The sequence below is a fragment of the Puma concolor genome, chromosome D3 (genome assembly GCF_028749965.1).
Source record: "Puma concolor isolate L17-30 chromosome D3, mPumCon1.1.hap2, whole genome shotgun sequence".
Lineage (NCBI taxonomy): Eukaryota > Metazoa > Chordata > Mammalia > Carnivora > Felidae > Puma > Puma concolor.
This window is the reverse complement of record NC_141678.1, coordinates 72,196,580-72,217,292: the sequence shown is the minus strand read 5'-3', so window position 1 is coordinate 72,217,292 and position 20,713 is coordinate 72,196,580. Positions and strand designations below refer to the sequence as shown.

The 20,713-nt window shown below is 37.0% G+C and overlaps 1 protein-coding gene across 4 annotated transcripts in view; it reads right to left on the bottom strand.

The window, feature by feature from the left end:
• Positions 1-20,713, bottom strand: part of DCC (DCC netrin 1 receptor) — a 1,162,490-nt gene that overhangs the window by 882,531 nt on the left and 259,246 nt on the right. The window lies entirely within an intron of this gene.

Below are 20,713 nucleotides of genomic sequence, written 5' to 3'. Positions count from 1 at the left end.
AAAAATTAAAAAAAAAGAATTTAACTTTGGGGTGCTTGGGTGGTTCCATCAGTTAAGCGTCCAACTCTTGATTGTCATGTCGTGTCATGATCTCACAGTTCATGAGATTGAGTCTGCATCAGGATCTGCACTAATGGCTTGGGATTCCTTCCCTCCCTTTCTCTCTGCCCTTCCCCCATTCATGCTGCCTCTCAAAAAATAAACTATAAAAAAAAAGAATTTAAGTTTATCTATGATTGTTCACGAGCACAGAGTTTAAGGATACAAGTGCCCCCAAAGTGCATCTTTCTCCCCTATTAAATTCAAGTTCTGTAAGTTGGCATTTAACACTTTTGAATGATGGTTCCTAACTACTTCTCCTACTTGATTCTTATTTACCTGCTAGTAAACCAAATTACTTATAGGTTAACTTGCAGAGATCTCTTGCACACGCCTATGTCTTTATTCACACAGTCTTCTGTGCTCAGAGTTCTACTCTTCTCTTCAAGTGGCTAAGTCTTCCTGTTTCTTTAGGATTCAGTTCAAAGATCATCTTCTCCATGAGGTCTCTCTGTCCCCCTTGGGAAGGCCAAGCCCTCAGTGAACTCATCTCCCTCTGCTTTGATCTCTCTTCTGGAGTCGATATTTATGGCCATAGGTCCAACCTGACTACAAAGAGCTCAGAACAAGGTCTGGCCTATATTCACCTCCAAATCCCCTTGCTTTGCACATGCAAGATGCTCTTAATATTTGTGAGATAGAGCTCCTACTACTCACAACAGACTATTAGCTATCATGACTCCTGATATGGTGAAGAGAATGGTAAACAGTATGATACAGATTAAAAAGTTTAGAGGGAAGGGGATGGGGGCATGGGACAGAGAGAAGAAAGATGGTCATGAGACAGACTATCAGAAAAGTCACTTTCCTATAAAGAGGTTCCCCTCAAAGTATAGGACAAAATATCCTTGAATGTAGGACCTGGAGGCTCTAAATAGGCTCCTCAATGGAGCATGTCGTAACCATCCCTGTATTTATGCTACAATACACATTGCTTCCCTCGTTTTAAAATACCATCAATCTTTCCCAATGCTCATCCAATTTCAAGGCCAAACTTAAGTTATGTCTCCTCCTGGAAATGCCTCTCCATTTCTCTGATACCTAGAAATCTAATGTTTTGTTTTGTTTTCAAAGCTTTTTACATAATTTTTACACATTATTTCACATTGAAGTGATAACCTGTTATAGAGTACAAATCCTCTTTCAGCTATAATATAAATTTAAGAGAGGAGATGGCTAATTTTATAGTTTCTTTGTATTCCCAGTGATGCTAGGCAAAGTGCAGGGTCCATATAAGCAATTTTGTTAAAATCCAAGAAACAAAAAATCTAAGTGAGATGAGGTCTGAGCAACTTCAGAGAAGACTCTAAAAAGGACATCTCCTTGACCTAAGGATTTGTCTGATTCAGATTTCAGTCTACACTGGCTAAGTAGGTAGTGAAGATTTTATTATCAGAAAGTAAAGCTACATGCTTAAGACTGCTCATTCCTCCTTGCTTTGCCAAATTAGACCTTGGAGATGCAGTCTTTACGTGGTAGGATTCCTAGCGTAGGGACTTCGAGTGTTCATTTTACTTAGACATCTTGTGGTATTCCGAGCACAAGAAGAGACATCCTCAACCTTTGCAGACAGGAACCATGTGGCAAGTCCTGACCAGTGGGCTCTGAGTGGAAATGATGGCTGCCACTTCCATTCTGAGTTGGTTCACAGTGGCCTTCTCTTTTCCTGCCACAGTGGCCACAGAATTCCAGTGTCGAGATGACAACATCACAAGTCCTAGAGCCTCTGTTAGCTTGAATCTGTGAGCAATGACTTGGAGCACAGTTCATGCTCATTCATACAAGACACACTGTCATTGCTGTGTTAAGCTACTGAGATGTGGTGTTTATGTGTTACCACAGTATATCCTAGATTGTCCTGATAGAGCAAAAATCACCATTAGCATTTCAACATGCATGCAAATCTATAGATTCATACAAATGTCTATTCTCTCCTTCATTTCCCCAGTTCCCACAGTTTCAAAAGGGGTTGAAAAGGAAGGAAGTTACATGGGGCGCCTGGGTGACTCAGTGAGTTAAGTGTCCAACTCTTAATTTCGGCTCGGGTTATGATCTCCCAGTTCATAAGTTTGGCCCAGGTCATGATCTCACAGTTTGTGAATTCGAGTCCTGCATCGGGCTCTGTGTTGACAATGAGGAGCCTGCTTGGGATTTTCCCTCTCCCTCTCTCTCTGCCCTTTGCTGCTCATGTTCTCTCTATCTCTCACTCTCTCTCTCTCTCTCTCTCAAGATAAATATATAAACTTAAAAAAAAAAGAAAGAAAAGAAAAGGAAGGAAGTTACAAACAACAGCTTTATCACAGGTTGGCCACAACTTGGCTTTTCAAACATTTCCATTGACCTGTGTTAATTCAATATCCTTACTTAATGTGCTATTCCCCATACCCTACTCTGATAACGTATTCCAAAAATCCCACATTAATGGCAAAAAGATTCTAGTATAAAGAGACAAACTAGATAGCCCCCTTAATAATCTATATCAATTACAAAATACCCAAATCCTCCATCTGAATCCTACCCTCCATCAGGGCCTGACTTTAAATCTTAACTCTTCCATGAATCCCTCCTTGACAGAATCCTAGTTAACACTGATCTCTATCCACTGTGAACTATTTTGGCAGCCCTAAAATATACCTACATGCATCTTCCCATCTTATGATGTGCATCTCTTGAACTAGGTTGTCAAATAATTAAGAATCATGATATATGTGTGTATTTTCTTTTTCATAGAAGACCAAATAACAGCGTTTTTGTTTTGTTTTGTTTTGTTTTGTTTTGAATACCTACTTTGTGCCAGGTACTGCCTTTGGTCTTTAATTGCATCACTCCTATAAACTGTATACAACCCAACAGGGTAAGTATCATGCTTTATTTTATTATTATTATTTCTTTATGGAGTAGACACCTCATCTGAGAGTTTAAGCAATTTGCTCAAATCTACACAGGTAGTAAATGGTAGAACTATGTGGGGACAACTGATTTGTGTTCACGACAATACATTTTCTTTTCCTCCTGGACACACAGCTTGACTACATTTTCCAGTCTTGCTTAAAGAGGACATGGCGATTTCTTCAAGTTCTTATAGTGGGTCACCTCCAGGCCTGGCTCATCAAAACCACCCACATAATATTCTGCTTTCTCTTTTCCCCTGTCACTCTACTGGAAAGTGACATCTAGGGTGACCTTGAACATTCTGTGTTGAAGTGGCAGAATCTCCTAGAAGTTGGACATACTACATACATTAAGTGACTGAATGGAAGAGATTCTCACCTTATCCATTGCCAAATGGAGTTTATATTGGAGTTTACTTGATCAAGAAATACACTTGTATTGCGTTGTCACTAAAGTTTTATGGGTTTTGGTTTTATAAGGTTTGTTTGTTTGTTTGTTGGTTTAGATATAACATTTAGCCTGTACAAGCTAGGATTACAATTTGATCTTTGACATTAAATGCCTTTCCACGGCTTCCAGATATTTTAAATGTTGCATCAGTAAAAATGCACTGATTTACTGATGAAGTGTTTTAACATCTTAGAAACAAGCAATCTACAAACTTAAATACTTCAGCTGATGTCATGATTCCAAATTCCCAAGGTTTAAAACATTTTTCCCCACCTCCCATAAATAACAACTTCACGTGGTAAACATATACCATAATATGGTTAACTTATCATAGGGTTAACTACTTTTTAGTTTTACCTTTAAATATCAATTCTTGTAGAAGAGATCCCATTGTTTCTCACTTCTTTGAGTGATAATTCATGCATCACTTAGAAATGATAGGCAGATTTCAAATGATGATATAAGAGGTAATAACATTCATGTTTGACATCCAGTGTGAATATATCTGGACTCCATGGCAAACAAATGAATCCCGAGTGAGAAATAATACACACATTAAAAAAAAGGCAACCAGTGAATTAGAGATTTATCAAGTGATACATATTTAAATCACTAACAGCAGACAATTATAGGCACTGCTACATTCTACAACATCTAGGTCTCTTCAGATAATGGGGCTTCCCTACCATCTTGAAGTTAGGAATAGCCTTGAATGTAGTTAGGAATTTGTTAGGAATTTGGCAGTGGGCCAAATCTGGGTTGATGTGCGTGCATGCACACACACACACACACACACACATACATACACACGCTTCTCTGCCAAAGAATTTGATGAGAATATTACACTGATTTGACCACCGAGGGATTTATAATACTGTTTCCTGAAAATCAAGTAATCAAGTAAAAGAAATAAAATTTGCAGAACACGTCCATGATAAGCAGTATTAACATATTTCCTGGAATCCTTTAATTAGTTTAGGTGAAATATAGTAGTAGTAAACTATAACTGATCTGAATGACATAAGCGATAACATTTTCTTCAATTTCTTTAATTGATAGTACCACTATGCATCTAGCCCCAACTATAACCCCTGCCAGGTTGCATGAGACTAAGTGATTGGGTTTCAGAAGGAAGCAAATGTGGATTGAGTGCTGAATTAATATGCAACTATTCTGGTTTTCCTTAATCAGTGATGCCCTAACTCATTCACTTAACATTCACTCTGATACACCAAGTCTAGTCCAGCCATTAAGTACAGTTGGGTGAAGGAACTACAGTAAGGACAGCAGCACCACCCACTGCAATCAGACAAGGTGTGCTCCTTTGTCTATTTAGTGTCTAAATCAGAACACCGATGTATTGCTGACTGCTACTGTCCACACATAATTGTAAATCTGTCACACTCTGGGTTCTTTATTCCATATTGAGCAGGGCCTCTGATTAGACTATATTTCCTAGAGTTGTACATTTCTTCTAAAGTGCCACATCTTCTTCTGCTACTTGCTACTGCAGTAATATCAGAACAAATGGCAAGTTAATCTTAGCAACTGTAGAAGCAGTCATGAAAGCCTAACAAATTGAATGCAACAGCTTATTAGTTGTAATTGCTGTCTCTTTTCTGGTTTAGTTGTACCACTTTAAAAGAAATGTCATATAACAGTGGGAGAATAACTTCCTCTGCCTTTTGCAAACCTGTCACTTAGCCTATTTTTCTTCTAGAATATTAGAAATATTATATTAACAATGGTGGCTATTTTGTTCTAACCTAGTGTTTAATTGTTTACAATGAGCTAACACATGCATATTCATGTTTCTGTCTCAACAAAGTTAATATAGTAAATTTTAGAGTTTTTCCCATTTTGCAGATAAGGAAATGTGTCTCATGTCATGTTATGTGACAAGGCAATGACTGTGATATAGCTATTAAAAAGGAGATTAATGCCTCGAACTCTACTTTTTATTCTAGAATCTCAGCGTCTTAAACTATTCTGCCTAAAAACAGATAACAGTGTTATTAAATTATATTCAAAAATATTTATTAAACGCCTACTTTGGGCTAATTCCCTTGAGGTACTTAAACAAGGAACACTAACCTCTGGTCTTGAAAAGTATGGAACACAATTGAGGAGACAGTTTATACTATGATCATGTGGAACAAATCATAAGACTAATAAAATGTAACAAAATGCCCAAAATATATAAAATGCAACAAAGCAAAAAAGTAACAGTGATCTTAAATGGGCAATCCTGTTGAATGGCTACCTCATCTATCCCCAAACCCTTCTCGGCTGCTTCCTACTGTAAAAGCAGAAGAGCTAATGCTTCACTTTCAAACTTCCCTTGCAGCTAGAAGTAGTCATACAATGTTTGATTCTGGTTTATGAGATCTAAGTGGAAATCTCAGGAGGAGGATTTCTGGTAAAACCTTTTCCTTCTCAATACAAAGGGACAGATACAGATGGTGCAACCCTCGACTGTTTTCTGTTCTTTCTGCTCTGACTTCAGAAATAATGAGAAGCCTCCATTGCCACTTCAAATTCGGGGGATGGGCCATTGCTTAAATAATTACAGCATCTTCATTCCTCCAGACTTCTCATTGGGTGAGAAAAAAAAAAAGCAAAAAACACTAATGGTTAAGCCATTGCTGTTTCTTGCAGGGAAATGAAACAGTAACTGATGCACATAAAAACTATCAGATGTTCAGCTCATAATTGTTCCCCCCAAAGCTTTCCGACTAGCTTATCGTCAGAGATAGGACTGACTGCTTTGGGATAATAAAGTTGATGAGGGAGGAGACATTTGGTTGGGCTGATGAGATAAAACAAGATTACTGAAACCTTCAAACCCCAAGATGAGGCTCCTAGCTGTTGAACAGCAGAGTTACACGAAGAAAACACCTTTTAAGAAAATCAATCTGGCAGTAAGAGGAGTGCTTAGCTAAGTAATTAATTAATCAAGGACTTTTCTACTTATCATTTTATACGTATTTTATTTTATTCTACGTTTTACACATTTCCAAGTGCTACGATAAGTCCGGCAATTATTGATAATAAAAAGATAAGTCCTAATATAAATTTTGGTCAAAGTTAAAAATTCAGAAGAAAACACATGTATAAATTTCTTAATAAATATATATAAAATGAAAGTAAAAATGAAAACTAGAGCAGTCTTTGTAAATTAAAGAAAAACTTATATTCTTTTATGTGAAACACCCTAGAAAATATTTTTTTTTAACGTTTATTTATTTTTGAGACAGAGAGAGACAGAGCATGAATGGGGGAGGGTCAGAGAGAGGGAGACACAGAATCCGAAACAGGCTCCAGGCTCTGAGCTGTCAGCACAGAGCCCGACGTGGGGCTCGAACTCACAGACCGTGAGATCATGACCTGAGCCGAAGTCGGCCGCCTAACCAACTGAGCTACCCAGGCACCCCCCCATAGAAAATACTTAATTTCTGCCTTTTTAAGGCTTTGCTCTCTATTAAATTAAAACAATCTCATAAAGTCTGGTATTTGTGGTATTGCTTCCTTCTGTTTTTCTTTTCTCTTTTTTTAACTTTAGGTATGTTTTGTAGTTTGTTTTGGTGATATATGCTGTGGTTTATCAATTTATGATTTAAGATAAAAGAATCGATAGTCTGTGTGCGTGTGTGTGTTAACTTGACTATCTGTTCAGGGTTTCTCAAAAATTTTCATGGCTGTTAAAAAGTAGGAAAAAAACAACTTTTTAAGTTAAAACTATCTTTACTTTCCTTTTTTTCTCTAAGGCTTTTTTGAAATTTGTATTCTATGTATCTAGTTTTCCCATCTCCATAGATTTCTTATTCTTTTTTTCTCTACTAACTTTCAAAATTCCGCATCTACAGAATTTCAGAGCTGAGAGGGATTTAGGGTCACACTCTCACTTCTTGATCCAATGAATAAGAAAGCAGAGGCCCTAAAGCTAGATAAATAAGCGGCTCAAGGTCCCAATCCTAGGCTAGAATTTGGACTAGAGCCACTAAATTGTTAAAGGTGCTCCCCGCCCCCTCGTTAGACATCTCAAATTTTAGCATGCAATGGTTTACCTACAGTAATCTCACTTTAAATATGGACATTCCAGTCTCCATCCCTGGGGATTCTGATTTTGGAGGTCTGGAGTTAGTCCTTGGAAATTACACTTTAAAAATCCTCTTCAGATGACTTTAGAGCAGTGATTTGTGGGCTACAGGTTGAAAAAGCACTGAATCTGCTTTAACTAAAAGATCCACTCCATAATCTCTTCTTCTCAGTAAATGTATGACTTTCCATAGCTGCTGATTGATAAGTATGAAAAACTTGCCTATCCTCTGGACTATGGATTATGTCAGGCAGCAGGATTTTTAAATTTAGATAAGATTTCAGGGTAACTTCCACAACAAGCCACATCCCCTAATTATGCAAAGCAATCCTAAATGCAAGACTTGTGGAAAGGAGGCATTCCTTTGTCAAGTGCAGTCAAAGTAAGTCCAATCATGATAAATGGTGGATAAATAGTAAGTAGCTTGTGTAAAATTTTATTTATGAAAGACTTTTTAATTGCAAACAATGTCCATCTCTTAGCACTAGAGTGTTAATATGAAAAGGTGACTCATCCTTGAACATACATTATTTTAATAAAGACATGTACTTAAAGAAAGAGTTTAAATTGTATTATACACACAATTTATTTAATTTATGAGTTATTCTTGGCAGGTAGAATGTGTATACTGCACCAGGTGTCACTGATTCCTTCATGGCAATGACTCAAATTGTAGGCATAGTGTTGAAAAGGAAAACAAGCACTTAAAAGAAATATTTTTCAAATTGAATCCTCTATTTCCATTTTGACAAAATTATACTTTGCTGGTACGGGAAAGCAGATACAAACATTTGAGAAAATTAACAATGGTAAAAAAGGAAGGTTGAAGACCCTGTATGATTAACAATATAAGTTGCATAGAAATATGCATTTTACAAAAATGCCTCATCCTCTGAAAAAATCAGAGTTTTCTATTTTATCCACAATACCTACAAAAGCATTCTGGTACCAGAAGAGCCTTTCAGCAAAATATCATATATTCAAATTAAGGCACTGTGTCCATCAGAATCGCACCTCCCTTTAGGGTCATAAGTATGAGAATATTTTCATTTTGAGAATGAAAGACAGGTTGGGTAGATTCACATGTGCATAGTTACTGCAACTAGGATGTGAAACCCCCTCACTTTTAATTTCTTTGCAAAACTGCACTGATGAACATTGATCCAAACTAAGGGAAATTCACTGAAGAGCAAGTGTTTAGTGCATGCGGGAAGTCATAAAGCCATCACTTTATTATAAGAAAAGCTGGAAAGAGTGTGGAAGTTAAAGAGAAATGTGTTGATTGACTATTTCAACACTTAGTAAGTACATTTCTGACTGTAGAATATAAAGTTTTTAGAGTTAATTTTGCCTAAGAGGTAAGCAAAAATGGATCAGAACAAGATATGCAAATTTGTGATAATACTGTAATGCAAAAAGATCTAAGAACACAAGTTTTAAAATGCTAACTGATAGATAGTAGAGAAGAGCAGTTTACCTAAAGGAACATGGCATTTTGGGAAACTCTAAATACTAACTGTAAACCTCAGAAGCTGCCAAACATTTAGAGAAGAAAAGTTCACATATATATGACATCAAGAGGAAGGAAAAAGATGAAATGACAAACTCCTTCAATTTGGCATGAGAGGCTTCAGAATAGGAAGTCAAGAAACATTGAAGAAAACTGAATAAACTTGGATACTGACAGCCAAAGGGAGCAAGCTAACAGGAAATTAGATGTTTGCAATGGCAGATAAGAAAGGTAATCTTTAAGCACTTCTCCATAGGACAAAGAAAGTGGTAAATGACAAAGTTAGGTCAAAATTTTAGATATATAAATGTCATAAATTTGAGTCTATGATATAATGATAAATTAATAATAAACACAAATGTATAGTAAGAGATTTATGTAGGTATGCAAAAAAGCATTCAATAATATAGACAAAGTGATAGACTGTTTAAAAAATTACTGAATTAACATAGCCAGATAAGATGTCCCCCTGTAGAAAACAGAAACTTAGCCAAATAACTGCCAAGTTATCATGACACTTCTGGGCTTCCTTTTTGAAATTCAGAAGCAGTTTTATGATCCACATGAAGAACTTCTCTGAAAGAATGACACCACCTTAACTACAAACAAAATGGATCTCTTGTTTCATAAGCTTGGCACTGTGCAACTTTTGGTCATATCCAAAGATCAAATTTACTCACTGGGGACAAGAATTTTTAACACGTTGAAATTCAAAGAGTATTTATAAGTTATAGTAAAACTAAAAAGCACGTTACCTAGTTAGAAAAAATAACCATAACCAACAAGGTGCAAGATCTTTATGAAAAAAATTATAAAGCTTTATTAAAAGTGCTTGAAGGGACCCAAGAAAGGAGTGCCTGGGTAGATCAGTTGGTTAAGCTTCTGACTCTGGATTTTGGCTTGCCATGATCTCACGATTCCATAGGTTTGAGCCCCATGTAGGGCTTGCCCACAAGGCGAAGCCTGCTTGGGAGTCTTTCTCTCCCCCTCTCTCTACCCCTCCTGGGCTCAAGCTCAGGCTCTCTCTCAAAATAAATAAACTTAAAAAAAAAAAAAAAAAAACAAGAAATGAAATAATGCAAACAGTGGTCACCTGTGAGAAGACTCAATATTGTAAAGATGTTAGTTGCCTCCAAATTGACCTATTAGTGAAAAACAATTCTATTAAAATACAATGAGTGTTTTGGTGGAAACTTGATGAGATGATTCTAACATGTCAATTAAAAAAAAAAATAGAAAGTTAAATAGGCACACACACACACACATAAAACATTTTTGAAGAAAAAAGGTTGGAACACTCTCCCAATTATTCAGATTTATAATAAAGCTATACTAACTTAGCATGGTTTTAGCAAAAGAATATGCAAATGATTGATACAAGAGGAAAAGCATCCAGAACCAGGCTCATTTGTTTGTCAAATGTGACATAGGACAGAAGTAGGATTGTGGAACAGTGTGGAAAAGATGGTCCTTTCAATAAAGATGGTTATTAATGTAGGGGGGGGAAAAGAAAATCAGATGTAAATTTCACCCTGTATTCAAAACTCTATTTCAGGTTGACTGAAAGCCTAAATGTGAAGAACAAAATTTTGAAGCTTCAAGTTAAAAATTAGCTAAAGGAAAATAATTTAATGGCCATAGGAAAGGCAAGGATTTCATTTAAAAAGCAGAAAAAAAAGCAACAATCATAAAAAGATGGAAAAATATAACTCCATTAAATTATTCAAAAGCTGGGCTTCAAGTAGCATGAAAAGAGAATAGCATGGTTACCAAAGAAAATAGGGAACAACAGATCAATCACGGAGGACAGGGAGGGGGCAGAGATGCACAACACAAAGGCCAAATGCAGCTGCTGCTTATTGTCCTATGGCCTGTGAGCTAGGAATGTTGTTGGTATTTTTAAACTTTTGAAAAAACATCATAAGAAGGATATTGTTTCTAGACATGTGAAAATTTGTGAAATTCAAATTCGGTTTACTGGCACACAGCCACACTTACTTTCATATTGTCTATGGCTGCTTTCACGCTACAACAGCAGAGCTGAGTAGTTGTGATAGAGACCATACGGCTCACAAAACTAGAAATATTTACTGTCTGGCTCTTCAGAGAAGAAGGTTGCTCACCCATGGTTCATAAAGAAATACACTGCTATATTATGTACTACTCACAACATTTCTGTAGTTACTACCATTTCTAACACACCGGCTCTGGTCTCTTCTAAAGCACCAACTACTCTGCTGCTACTCAACTGTTCAATCCAAACCCAGATTTCATAGACAAAGATGAATGTGATTTTGAGTATGAGACTCCATATTTAAATTGCTACATGGGCTACATATTATAGGAGAAAAGAGTCTTAGCTCTCCTACATCTACCAGAGGCCAGGACATGGCTCCCTAGGCTTATCTTGGGCTCCTACTCACTGCCCACTATCCATTCTACTCTCCTAGAATTAGCTGTCTACAGTTCTGTGTTCACACCTTGTACTGAGTTTCCATACATCTTTGGGCCTCCACACAATTCTGGGATTCTATCTTCTTCTGGGAATGGCTTCCCTAATACATTAATTTACTTAACTCACTCTCAAAACTCAGCTCCCATCTCATTTACATGAGGAAACCATAATGGGGTGCTTGAGCGGAAGTATGTGGTCCTCTTCTCTGCTTCCTTAGCCCTCTTTCATATCTCTTATTTATACTTAGCGTAAGCAGTTAGCATAATACATAGTAATAATAAAGTAAAACAAACTAGATGTTATTACTTCTGTTTTTTTACTTCAAATTTAGAGACATAAATAGGCTCAGAGAAGTTTAATATCTTGCTCAAAAACCACATAATCTAATGAAAGTGACTAAATTGGCATGTGAACCCAGTTTTCACTGGATCCAAAATTGTCACCAACTCCAAAATGTGTGCATTTACCAGTGTCATGCTGCTTAAAATGTAGCTAACAAGGCAGATGTCAAAAGTCAGGATGAAAAAAAAAAAATGATGAGGAGTTAAACAGATGAATGGAAGGACATCCAAGTAGCTCAGTGCTGTTAGAAACAACTGTAGGAACTCTGGAATATCTACACCATTCCCCAGCCCTTCAAAGAAGCCCACAACCATGAAATGGGGAAGAGAATATTGGGAAGACTCTAGGGCATTTGCTCAATGTTCTACTTCAAGATCACTAATGATAATATGCCTTGAGTTCCTGCAAACTGTTTTCAAAGGACTGATTATTCCATTTGCTGCCAGTGTGCAAAGTGGAAAAGGGTGCACACGTTCCCGGGTTCCTGACTTTGATCTTTGCCCTCCTAAAGATTTTCGTATTTCACCAGGGTAATCTTCTTAGCACACTAAGCCAAGATTTGGTCTCTAATAACTCCTTTTCTTCCCTTTCAATTCTGGACCAGTTTTGGCAGCTAAAAGGAAGGCTGGAGAGAAAAGAATAATGCTTAAACCACCTAATTGGTGTGATCGCATATTTTCTACTTTGTGAAGAGTAGTAGAAGCAATATTGACCCATCACTGCTGGTTGACAGTAAAATGTCAAGACAGGGCTGCAACAATATTCTCTGTAATGAACTAACTCTGAATACCAAGTCAAGCAGGCTAGTGGAAATCAAGTGAGAATGAAAAAGTATAAACACTTCTGATTAACAGCCAATAGCACCAGCTGGAGCAGACAATATAACACAAAAGGGTCAGCTCTAGTGCTGACAGGTTTGGCAAAGCAACCTCGTTAACAGCAAGATGAAACTTCATTTGCTCACAATTTCATAGGCTGTTTCAAAGACACCTTCTGCAAATTGACTTTAGGAGATGGAATTGCATTTAGCTTGACTTTTCTGGCAAAAATAGAAAGTATTTCGCCAAGGTTTTCTTGGTGCTTCCGCAAGTTCAGATTCAAAAGGAGAGCATGTGGTGAAACAAAACAGGAAAAAACAAATCACAAAGCTCTTACGCTAAGGAAGACCTGGAGTTTTTTAATAAGTGGCTGAATTTACATAGTTAGATGCTCAACTAAATACCCATGCAAGGAAAGTGAAGTTCAGGGAGAAAATAATCATGGAGCCTCGCGCCATTCAGTTTAAGTAGGAAGAGTATTGATGTGGGCTCAAAAAGTGGCCACGAAGGAGGAATTTGGCACTAGCTGTTAAAAATTAAAGGATTTCACCCCTGCATAGGTACAGAGAGCAACCTCACTGGCAATACAGAATAGTTTAAAGAGTATTAGAGTTTGTTCTCAGTCTGTTATTACCACTAGGTAGTTCTATGTATTTCAGTAAGCTATTTTATTGCCCTGGGCTTCAGTTTCTCAACTGTAAAAAAAAAAAAGTTACATCACTGGTTCCAAGGTATATCAGAATCATGTGGAGGACTAGTTAAAACACACACTGCCTGGTCCCGCCCCCAAAGTCCCTGATATAGTTCTGGGGCCAGGCCCGAAAATTTGCATTTCTAGCAAGCTCCTAGTGAAACCCAGGCATCACACTGAGAATTACTGGGTTAAATGATTCCTAAGGTCTGTCCAGATTCAATGTGCTCCAAGAACACCGTTGAACTCATTAGTGAGGGGATGTAATTTAGATCAACACTTGAAATAGCAAAACACACAGACAAGTTTACTTGAACACATTACATTTGAAATGTGTTTCCTGGGTAAATGTGTCTATAATCCAGTAGCAGAATGTAAGTTCCATTACTTGGAAATTCTTATGAGTAGAAGGCTGCCCTGAAAAGGTCACTATTAGGTGAACACTATAAATAAATGAAGTGAACAAGAGACTGTTACCTTCTAGATCTATTCCAAAAAGAAGGTAAGTGCTGAGTAATTCAAATTGAAGCCAATAGTTGTAAAACATACACCGTTTCATAAAAGCTCTAATCTGCACAGGTTATAACCTTTCTAAAGTGCCTGAGTATGGATCAAAATGCTGGTATTAAATCTGGTGTCTTTAAGAGAAGCATCCAAAAGAAGAATTAAAGGGGAAAACATTTCCTGGCTGATATTTCTTATGGCTGAACTTTGGAACTCAAAACCTATGGTCCTACACCTACCATTTGAGTCTGTATCTTCCCTTGTTCTTGCTAAGAGGTTTGCATGTATGTAGAATCCAGGGCTTTCAGAGATCTACCCCAGAAATCTATGTTTTTCCAATCCAGATGTGTGGATTGGAAAATGATCTCATACCAATCGGGATAGAATCAATAAAATATTATTGTAGGTAGTTATAATGTAAACACACACACCCTGCTAGGTGATGATAAGGGGATGAAATGAGGATTTTACTTTGGGGGAGGCTGAATCCTTAAGAGAAGGGTGACTCAGAAGTATTAAATGGAGAGAGTGGGCATGTTTAGAAAACAGTATGTGATTTTGAACAAAGGAGAAGCACATTTCTTACAGCAACAGGGATATAATCAATGTGTCAGTAATGAGCAAGTTCACTTAAGAAAATCTAATTTCTGAATAGAGAAAATAATTTGGTTTGACAATTATAACACAGATTCTAGGAAAGTTGCTCTAATGAGGATCAGGGTGTTAGCCACCTCAAGCCAAGACAAAGTTTGTAGCACCTCTTGACTAAATGTTCATCTCCAGGAACTACCAGAAAGTTCAAGAAATACTTCACCAAAGAACTAGGGACATTCCCAAGGGATTCAATTAAGGGAGGTATTCTTCTTGGGCTCTCCTTAGGGATGGAATAAAAAGTCCTCAGAAGAGATGATTAATGTTGAAGCAAAGACTTCCCAGTCAAAAACAGATGTTGGTGAGGATGTGGAGAAACGGGAACCCTCTTACACTGTTGGTGGGAATACAAACTGGTGCAGCCACTAAGGAAAACAGTATGGAGGTTCCTCAAAAAGTTAAAAATAGAACTACCCTACAATCCAGTAATTGCATTATTAGGTATTTACCTCGAAGGATACAAAAATACTGATTTGAAGGGGCATACACACCCCAATGTTTATAGCAGCATTATCAACAATAGACCAATTTATGAAAAGAGCCCAAACGTCCACTGACTAAAGAATGGATAAAGAAGAGGTGGTATATATATACAATTGACTATTACCCAGCCATCAAAAAGAATGAAATCTTGCCATGTGCAACAACATGGATGGAACTAGAGTGTAGTATCCTAAGCGAAGTCAGTCAGAGAAAGACAAATTACCGTATGATTTCACTTACATGTGAAATTTCAGAAACAAAATAGATGAACATAGAGGAAGTTAAAAATAAGTAAGAGAGAGGGAAGCAAACCATAAGAGACTCTTAACTATAGAGACAAACTGAGGGTTGATGGAGGGAGGTGGGTGGGGGATGGGCTAGATGGGTGATAGGCATTAAGGAGGGCACTTGCTGTGATGAGCAGTGGATGTTATATATAAGTGATGAATCACTAAATTCTACACCTGAAACCAATTTTTACCATAAGTGTTAACTAACTGGAGTTTAAATAAAAACTTGAGGAAAAAAAACCCAACATGTGAACTATGTGCCTTTAAGTTTCTGTACTTCAATTTGCTAGTCCTTGCAGGAGATGGACTGTGTCTTATTGGAATGCAAGAGGCAATGGCAGAATTATCTTGCACAAGAATTGGAAGAGGGGAATGGTGCATCCTATAGCTATAGTCCTTGGAATAGAAAATCCTCTCTTTGATCCTTCAGGTGGTCTCAACAAAAAGAAGCACTAGAACAGAAGACCTAAAATCCTGCCTACTGCAGCAGAGGGTGTGGAAGAATAAAGCCAAGGTAAGATCATGGCAGTAACAGGAAAAAGCAATAAGGCCTCAGCAATGGCTCTTGACAGTGCAAAGTTGATACCTGGAGGTCACTAAGATATACATGCCTAGATGTGAGGGGGAGTGTCAATAATCCAAATCAAGAGAAGACTTGGGCTCCTGGGCTTGGAAATATAAGCAAAGGAACATGAGACAAGAATGAGTAAATAGCAGCTTGAAGTAGTGATCTGAAAATTTCTGCTGATGGGATCATTATCATTCTGGGCCATTGTTAAAGAACCAGGTACATGTGAGTCAGTTCTGGATCTAAAGCCATCTGGAAGCCACAAACTTTTATCTTATATCCATCCAGGGTGCCTTCTTTCTTAAAGTTTTCCTGGGGCTATGATTTAATATAACCTCACTTTCCTTTGAAGAGGGAAAGTCCTTGGTGAATTAATAAATTAAGGGATGACCCTTTGGGGTCCCCTCCCAGCCAAGTGCCTACTCTCTGTTTTGTCCAGGAACATATTTTGATGTGTAGTCTGACTTGTCTGCTCACATTGAAATATATGACCTTGCAGATCTTCTCTGACTTTCCAAGATCTTTCACATGCACTGGAATATATATTACATGGGGGCAGGAACTTATGTGTATTTATATCCCTCAGGCACTCAATCCAGACTGGAGGAGTGAATTGGTGCCTTACTCCCTGTAGGTCAATGGATTCAACCAGAAAGAGGTGATTTTGCTCCTCAGGGGACATTTGACAATGTCTGGACACACACTCAGCTGCAAAAATGGGTCGGGGGGGGGGGTTGCTAACTGTCATCTAGTGGGTAGAGGCCAGGAATACTACTAAGTATCCTATAATCACAGGAAGCCCCTACCACAACCCTGCCTTAGTCCTACACATAACAAAGCATTAAGTAGCCTCAAATGTCAGCAGTCTTGAGGTTGAGAAACTGCCATATGTAAGAAGTTTGTGTTATAATTAATGTATTTTTCCCAGGTTATATGTGCACATACTCATTTTTAAATTATTGAAGTAATATTTAATCATCGTTTTAAAAAAACAATGTAAAGCAAAAAGAACCAAAAGATGAAAGCGTTATTAGTTAACAGGTAAAACTACCCATCTCCATTTTAAGAGGGAATTTATTGATAAAACACTTCATCCCAAGTCTTGGCTGTAATGATATGTGTTCTGGGCACCAGTGGGAATTGCTGCTGAGTGAGTTTTGGGTAGGGAAGGGTGCAGACAAATAATCCATTTGTTTACTTCACAAAGTTCTGACTTGGATCTTTTCAAAAAACGGCAGGACATCAGCTTCTGAAAACCTCAATAAATTGGAAAGTAGACTTCAAAGAAAAAGTTTAGAGCAATCTCTCAGGTTTGAGAATGTTTTGGATACCACACTAGAGGGAGTGAAAGAAAGATGTATTTTGTTTTTGTTTTCCCATAAGATTTAAATACATAAAACATAATTATAGACCCAGCTACACATCTGTGATTGAGTAAGTCTCTTTGTCAGTAATGAGTCCCTGAGGATTTTGATGAAGGAGTAAACCTAGATAGGACAAACGTTCCTTCACCCTGAATAAATAAAGCCTTGGCAGTTGAGGTAAAATTTCCCTTTATATATGGCACTGCATTAAGCAATTCAAATAATGGTCAAACATGCAAGGGTACCACCTTATTTCCATGTCTATGCTTTCATTTATTTATTTTCAAATTTCTACCAAGGAACCCAAGGATAAAGTTTTAATTCTGCATGCCCATCTAGTTCCTGTGACTGTTCTACTTAAGCCACTGACAAAGTTAGTATTTCTGCAATGTGGCTGGCAGGAAGGGATAATGAGTGAGATTTGCAGGGTGGATTCCACTAGGAACCTAACTGGTAGCATCTGACTTCTATCACATAGCCCCTGAACAGCTCACCAGGTCAAATACATCTCTGTCCTTTTTGAGCTTATTTTGGCTAAGAACCTTGAAGACAAGAAAAGGAAACAGCCAACTAATTACATCAAATCAAACCCTAAGACTTCTGAAAGAGGCTTCCTCTCTTCCTCTGGAACAAGCTCCTACAGTGGTGCCCTAGACAACTATTGATCTGGTTATTTTTAGTGATTATTTCGATTCCAGATGTGAAGTGAAAAGAGTAGTAGAAGAAAAAACTGTAGAAGAAAAATACAAGAAAAAAATTCTTGTATTAAGCATTTCCTTTTGTCACTGCAGATTAAAATAATGGAAAAGTGAAAAAAGGAAAAAAAAAAAAAAAAAAGACCACCGCATGCTTACTTTTAAATTTTGTTCTTTTCCCTGGAGTAACACGTGACTGTGCCCAACAGTCCCAGTGACTGTAGAGCTGCCTAAGAGATGCTTAAGAATTTGAAAGGATTAAAGACCGATAATGCACAGTGAAGACTTTAAAGAGGTGTATACACTTTATTGCATTTTCATGAATTTATTTTAAGAAATAACTAGCCCTGCAGGAAGAAATGCATGAATAATGAGATCTTGTATTTAAAAGTGAGAATTTTGGAATCAGAGGTTGTAATTGAATTTCACGAAGCCAATAATAATTATGTTTTGGGAACAATGTTCAGTTTGCAAAATGACATTATTTTTAAATTTTGTTTTATTTAAATTTATATTCATACTTTTTAAAAAAGTTTTTTGATGTTTATTTATTTTTGAGAGACAGAGACAGAGCGTGAGCAGGGGAGGGGCAGAGAGAGAGGGAGACACAGAACCTGAGCTGTCAGCACAGAGCCTGAGGCGGGGCTCGAACTGAGGAGTCATGAGATCATGACCTGTCCTGAAGTCGGATGCTTAACCAACTGAGCCACCCAGGCATCCCTTTAAATTTATATACAAAAGTATGCAATGCTACACATCAAAATGTTAGTAGTACTTATATATGCATGGTAGTTAAACAATTTTATTCTGTTCAAATTAAATGCACTTAATTTTTCCTAAAATGAGCATGCATTTTTAAATTGTGAAAATATCAAAAACCAATAGAAACTTTATGACCTGCTCAGGTCATAAAAGCTTAGTACTAACTGCATTCAGTTTTGGATAGAATCAATATATTTTAATACATCCAACTTGAAGTAATGGTAGAAATTTTCCATAAATACAAAAAATGTATTTTGGCAGTTTGGCTAAAACTTCAGTGTTTTAATAATATAATATAACTGCAGATTATTTTTAATTCCATCTGAATTGGGTTCACTATTGATTTTTAAAGGAACAGCTATTTGAACACATTTATCTACTTGTAATCGACAGTGTATAATCCATTACTATAATAGCTTAATGGTGTTTTAACTAAGGGGAAAAAAAAAGCAACTCAGATTATAAACTCCTCTTTGGTCACCCAGGGATGGTAAAAAGACTTATCTGTGTATCTTGCTTTATAGAGCTTAATTAAGTACAAGTATTTATCAAGTACTTACTCTGTGCTTATTAGCACAGAAATCAAGGCTATTGCTGGGAAGACCAGGAATCAGGGCACTGGTAAGGCCACATGGACTGCTGATGGCCATGTCAATTCTGATGGCCAGTGCCCCTTGCCGCACCACTGCTTAAGTAGTTTAAGAATCACAGCTGCAAAACTTGATCTCTACACTCTTAGCACTTGCACATCCTGCTCATAGAGACAAAGCTAGGATTCAGGAAACAAGAAGACATGTGCCAACACCAGCGAAGCTCCCCAGAATTACAAAATTACGATCAGCTTGTTAAAGAGGTATTATTCCCTCACATAAACGGCTAACTTCTTGAGAACAGGAAAATTGTGTATATACGTTCTTCACCCCCTACAGTGTCTAGCCTTTGGCTGAACATATATTCATTACCCAAAATCATTTGGAAAGTTGCTGATTATAAAAGGAGTTATGAACATCCCCACTGCATTGCTGTGGCATGGTTAGCCCAACTGATGCTTTTGAGGTGCTGAGATATCCTCTCATGGGAATATGTTAATACATAGTTTACATTTTTAAAAATGGAACCATACTTACTTTTCAAAGTAAAATTAACATACTATATATATATATACACACACACATGCACACATATATATTTATATATATGTATATATATGTGTGCATGTGTGTGTGTATATATATATATATACACACACATAAAAATATAAAATATTTTTATAAAATATAAAAATAAAAAAATATAAAAATAAAAATATTTTAGCCAAGGAAGATTGGCAGATAATTTTTTATAAACAGACCCTGGAACAGAATTTCACATTTCATGTTTCCTTAATAAAGCATGTTCTTCAAAGTGTCCTCAGAGCACTGTTTAATTATATAAAATATCTATGCTGTTTAATTATATAAAATATCTATTTTTAAAAACCTTGGACTTTTTCCAAAAGCATACCTGCAAGCCAGGGGATCAAATCAATAGATCATCAACAAAGAATTAGGCAAGAAATCTCTCTTTTCCCCTTATAAACTATAATTCAAATAATTTTTAGAAATATTAGCAATATCTGTATCAGCTCTGCCAACAGTAGAATTGCATGAAGACAACTTGTTTTAATTCCACATATAAGTCCCTAATAAGTTCTCCGTTTTCCCTAAGATAGCTATTAATTAGTCAATAATTGCTTGAAGGCTCCAATTGATTGGCACTATAAACAGAAGAAGGCTTATAGGGTCCTTTTATTTCTGAGCTGCATTTAAGATTAAGTAAAATGTTAGCAGCATGTTATTAGGCAGAATGGAGAAGAGGATCGTACAAAACCCACTGACGAGGCGTGACTAAACACTGGGTTGGCTGGTCCTCTGTTTTGCAGACTGATAAGAAATAAATTAGGACTGTGGACATAGAGCTTCAGAACAGATCCAAATACTTACTGTACATGGATCGTCTTGCCAGAAAGGATCCAAAGGCTTCAGGGAAATTCAACACATA